We start from the raw sequence: 5,959 nt of genomic DNA on the forward strand, positions 1-5,959 counted from the left end.
CAATCTCTTTAAATAAATCAACCCCGTGGATATGATCTTCTTTGAGTTCAGTCCAAAACAAGGGCGTTTGGCACTTACGCCCATGTAAAGCCTCATAAGGCACCATTTTCAAACTCGACTGATAGCTATTGTTGTAGGCAAACTCTAGCAGTGATAAATACTTTTCCCAACTACCATGGAATTCAAGAACACAACACCGCAACATGTCCTCAAGAATCTAAATTACTCTCTCCGACTGGCCATCGGTTTGTGAATGGAAAGCCGTGCTAAAATTCAACTTTGTCCCCAAAGATTCTAGTAACTTTTTCCAAAATTGTGAAATAAACCTCGGATCCCTATTCGAAATAATTGACAAGGGCACCCCGTGAAGTCTCATAATTTTAGAAACATACAAATAGGCTAGTTTATCAAGCGAGTAGTCGATACGTACCGGGATAAAATGAGCCGACTTCGTTAATCGGTCGACTATGACCCAAACCGCATCTTTCTTTCTCAATGAAAACAGCAATCCTATCACAAAATCCATGGTAATTCGATCCCATTTCCAATTGGGAATCATCACAGGCTGAAGTAAACCTGAAGGTACTTGATGCTCGGCTTTCACTTGCTGACAAATTAAACATTTCGACACAAACTCTGAGATGTCTCTTTTCATGCCTGACCACCAATACAATCTCTTCAAGTCATTATACATCTTAGTACTACCCGGATGGATTGACATACTACTACTATGTGCCTTGTGAAGAACTTTCCCAATAAGCTCATCATTTTTAGGTACACAGACCCTATCTCAGAACATCAAACAACCGTTGGTACTAATCCACAAATTAGATCTGTCAACTGTCTCACACTGAGTCATCTTGGCCTGCAAATCTTTATCACTCTTCTGATCCTCACAAATTTCTTGGAGAAACATAGGTCTAGCTCTCAACTCCGCTAGAATCGAACCATACTCAATTACAGACAACTAAGTATTCATAGATCTCAAGGCAAACAATGACTTCCTACTTAATGCATCAGCGACGATGTTCCCTTTCCTAGGTGATAGTCAATTACTAACTTGTAATATTTAATCAAACTCCAGCCACCTTCATTGCCGTAGATTCAAGTCCTTTTGAGTCATCAAATATTTTAAGCTTTTATGGTCAGTAAATACCCGACATTTCTCACCATACAAGTGGTGTATCCAAATCTTCAGTTCGAACACTATGGCTGCTAACTCTAAGTCGTGAGTCGTATAATTTTTCTCATGCGGCTTCAGTTGTCTCAAGGCATATGCTATCACTTTGGCTTCTTGAATGAGCACGTATCCTAATCCATTCAAGGATGCATCGCTATACACTATGAATTATTTTCCCGATTCTGGTTACACTAAAATTGAGGCTTCAGTCAACAACTCCTTAAGTTTCTTAAAACTCTGTTGGCATTTTTTCATCCACTCGAACTTGACGTCCTTCTATAGTAACCTCGTCATCGGAGTAGCAATCATGGAGAATCCTTTAACAAATCTTCTATAGTAACCCGCTAAGCCTAGAAAGCTTCTAATCTTCGATACAGTCCTCGGCAATTTCCACTCAACAATAGCCGAAATCTTACTCGGGTCAACTCTAATCCCATCACCCGGCACGATGTGTCCTAAGAATCCAACCTCTCAGAGCTAAAACTCACTTTTACTAAACTTGGCATATAGCTGCTTATCTCGTAATGTCTTCAAAACGGTTCTTCAATGCTCTGTTTGCTCACTCTCATCACAAGAATAAATTAATATATCGTCGATAAAAACAACCATAAACTTATCCAAGTACAGCCGAAAAATAAGATTCATCAAGTCCACAAACCCGGCAGGAGCATTTGTTAAGCCAAGGGCATGACAAGGAACTCATAGTGCCCGTATCTCATCCGAAACGTGATTTTCGGTACATCTTGCTCCTTAACTCTTAGTTGGTAATAGCCGGATCTCAAGTCTATCTTAGAAAACACAGTGGCTCCCTTTAATTGATCAAATAGATCGTCGATCCTCAGCAAGGGATACTTGTTCTTCACCATCACCTTGTTAAGCTATCTGTAGTCTATACATAATCTAATCGACCTATCTTTCTTCTTCACAAAAAAGTACCTGAGCACCCCACGGGGAATAGCTCGGTCTCGCAAAACCCTTGTCTGTTAATTCTTGTATTTGTACTTTTAACTCCTTTAACTCTGTCAGAGCCATCCTATACGGAACAATCGAGATAGGTGTCGTACCAGGGACTAACTCGATACCAAACTCAACTTCCCTAGTTGGAGGTAATCCGGGCAATTCCTTCAAAAACACATCCCGGTACTCACATATCACTGGCACTGACTCAATCTTTACTCCCGACTCTTGGATATTCAAAACAAATACAAGATAGGACTCATACCCTTTTCTCATGTATTTCTTAGTAGTCATAGAAGAAATTAGTATTGGTAAACTGTCCGATTCACCTGATTCAACCCGAATAATATCCCCATTTTCACATCTCAATTCAATAAATTTACTACCATAGTTTACTAACACGTTATGAACAGTCAGCCAATCCATGCCAAGAATTAGGTCAAATTCATCAAACGGCAGTAGCATGAGGTTAGCCAGAAAATAGTTGCTTCAATCATTAAAGGATAGTTTCTACACGCTTTGTCAACTATTACATGTTTGCCTAACGGGTTGGACACTTTTACTACAAATTTAGTAGACTCCACTAGCATATTCGTACTAGGTACCAATTTTATGCAAATATAAGAGTGGGTAAAACCCGGGTCGATCAAAGAACTATAGATATATCATAGATAGAAAAGGTACTCGTAATCACATCAGGAGATGCGGCATCTTCGTGGGCGCAAATGGCGTATGTCCTTGCAGGCGCTCTGCCCTTGAACCTCACAGTAGAATCTCTAAGCATACCTCTGCTTCCAGCCCCACTCTCAAGTTTCTTCTGTGGTCTACCCCTTGAAGGAGCATTACTTGCTCACACATCTTCCTTTTTGTCTTTCTCCTCTATCTCAAGACAGTTTTAAATAAGTGGTCTAGTGAACCACACTTGAAGCAGCCTCTATCATTACCTCGGCACTCACCGACTTGTCGTCTGCCACAGTGCAAACACTCCGGTCTATTCGGTCGAGCACACCAACGCTTGCAATAGAAGTGGTCTAAGCTTTAGACGTCGTATACTGCTTATTCTTGTTTCTGCTCGAGAATTCCATCGACGCATTAGTTCGAGTAGGAAACTCTCTCGATTTCTTAGATGAGGTCTGAAATGATCTTCCCATTTGTCTTTTCTTGGAGTCATGTGACTCAATATCAGCTCTCCTCTTCTCTTTGGTCAATTCCTCGGCCTTACATGCTCTCTCAACAAGTACTACAAATTCTCTTAACTCTAACATACCAACCAATAATTGAATGTCTTCGTTCAAACCATCCTCAAACCTCTTGCACATAATGGCTTTAGTAGATACGCACTCCTTAGTGTATTTTCTGAGTCTCACGAACTCACGCTCATGCTTTGTTACCGTCATTCGGCCTTGCTTCAATTCTAGAAATTCTTTCCTCTTCTGGTTTATAAACTTCTAACTAATATACTTCTTTCGAAATTCTTCTTAGAAAAAGTCTCATGTAATCCTTTCCCTTGGTACAACCGACACAAGGGTGTTCCACCATTGGTAGGTTGAGTCTCGTAAGAGTAACACAATACACTTCATGCACACCTCAAGGTTGCAAGACAATTCATCGAATATCCTAATGGTATTTTCCAACCAGAACTCTGCTCTCTCTGGGTCATCATCAATTTTAGCTCGAAATTCCTCAGTCCCGTGTTTACAAATTCTATCTACTGGAGGTTTTTCCTTCCTAACCACTTCTACTCCTTGGGGAGCCATATAAGCAGGCTGAGGAATTGGAGGAGGTAGAGGAGGTGAAGTGTTCGGATTTGCATGAACGAACTCTGAGTACCAAGCATCCATCATATGGAGGTAGGCTGCTCTAGCCTCTCCGCCCTGACTCAATGTCACAGGCTTAATTTCGAATGGCGCGGTCCCTTCAGTGGAAGCTGGCACATTACTTTCCACATCATCCACCATAGCTTCGTCAGGATCCATTTACTATATGAAAACACAATTTAAATTTGTCAAGAGTCATCACACTATCACAATATTTTTATGGCATGTATAGGTAGACTCGTACTCATGCTAAGTTAGTCCGAGAATCGACTAAACCATCACTCTGATACCACTAAATGTAACCCCTTACTCGAGTTTGACGCCTGAACAGGATACGAGATGTTACCGGACTTAAACACATACAAACATATATTTCCTAGATATGAAATTTCACTCTAAACTAAAATTTTTCATAATACCTTAATGTCCCTACAATAGGCTTACGACGCCCCGAACACACTTTGGAATTGATTCAGGACTAATCTATGCACTCTAGAAAACTTTGTAAATTTTCAAGCTGACAGGGGCACACGCCCATGTGGAAGGGCGACACGCCCATGTGTCTTCTTAACATGGCCATGTTGAAAGCCTATGTAACTCACACGGCCTAAACATATCGGGACACGTTCGTGTCCTTACCCCGTGCGAATTTATTTTTTGATTCGAACACACGCTCGTGTCTATGGCCTATGTCCTTCACATGGCCATGACAAACCCGTGTCTCAGCCTGTGTACAAAAACCTTGACATTCTGTTTCTGATGTTATCAACCAATTAAGGGCACACAGCTAAGGCACACGCACGTGTGTTAGGTCATGTCTTCCACACGGTTGAGACACACAACCGTGTCTCTGCCCATGTGTTTACTACCATGTATACTAACTTGTAAAATTGAGGTGAAGGGGACACACAGCCGGACTACACGCCCATGGGGCAGACCGTGTGTCACACACAACCTAGACACACGCCCGTGTTTCTGACCATATGGACAAAAATAAGGCTATTTATCAAGCCTTTTTGCCACCCTTACTTGTACCAACCTACACAATATCAACCAAAACCAATCCAAGCATAACACATATAACCAAATCAACCACAATCATGAGAAATTTGCATCAAATGCATTTAATAATAATCAATATTAGCCAACATTAATGGCCTATACAATATGAATATCTCATCCGTCACATGAGCCAACACTTGTGGCTAAACTAACAAGACACTAAACAAAAGATTCAAGTCCCTATACATGCCAAAATCAAATGTTAAACTAGCTATACCAAAGCTTCAGGTGATAGTGTGATCGATGCCTCCGACGTCCCTTGATGCCCGATACTAGCTCGGTGGCACTATAAGAAAATGGAAAAGAGAGGGAGTAAGCATAAAGCTTAGTAAGTTGCATATAAATAAGTAACTACATCAACCATGCATATTATAAATCCACACAACATTCTCGAGTGAACATGGGTAACTATCACTACATGCTTATATATATCACAAGTATAAACCAAAGATTTCAATATCGTCCTAAGATCATTTTCATATCTAGAACTTACTCATGTTATTCTTAACATCAAGGCAACATAACTAGACTCATATCTCATGAGTTTCGAATAAGAACCTGTACCACTCAAAACATGATTATATCATTCTATATCATTGTCATAAGCTTTTAAGATAACCCATAAAACCATTTGGAATACCAAAAGATATCTGACAAGCTTTACACAACAGGGTGAATTGCCGATGCCATGTTCCAAACATGGTCTTACACTGGCTTACATGTCGAGGTCGATGCCATGTTCTAGACATGGTGTTACACTAGCTCTCATCTTATTGTCGATGTCATTTCTCAGACATGGTCTTACACTGGCTCTCATGATGTGGCCGATGCCATGTCCCAAACATGGTCTTACACTAGCCCACATATCAACACCGATGCCATGTCTCAGACATGGTCTTACGCTGGCTCTTATATCTTGGCCGATGCCATGTCCCAGAAATGG

This window comes from Gossypium hirsutum, chromosome A03, assembly GCF_007990345.1.
Source record: "Gossypium hirsutum isolate 1008001.06 chromosome A03, Gossypium_hirsutum_v2.1, whole genome shotgun sequence".
In the NCBI taxonomy this organism is placed as follows: Eukaryota; Viridiplantae; Streptophyta; class Magnoliopsida; order Malvales; family Malvaceae; genus Gossypium; species Gossypium hirsutum.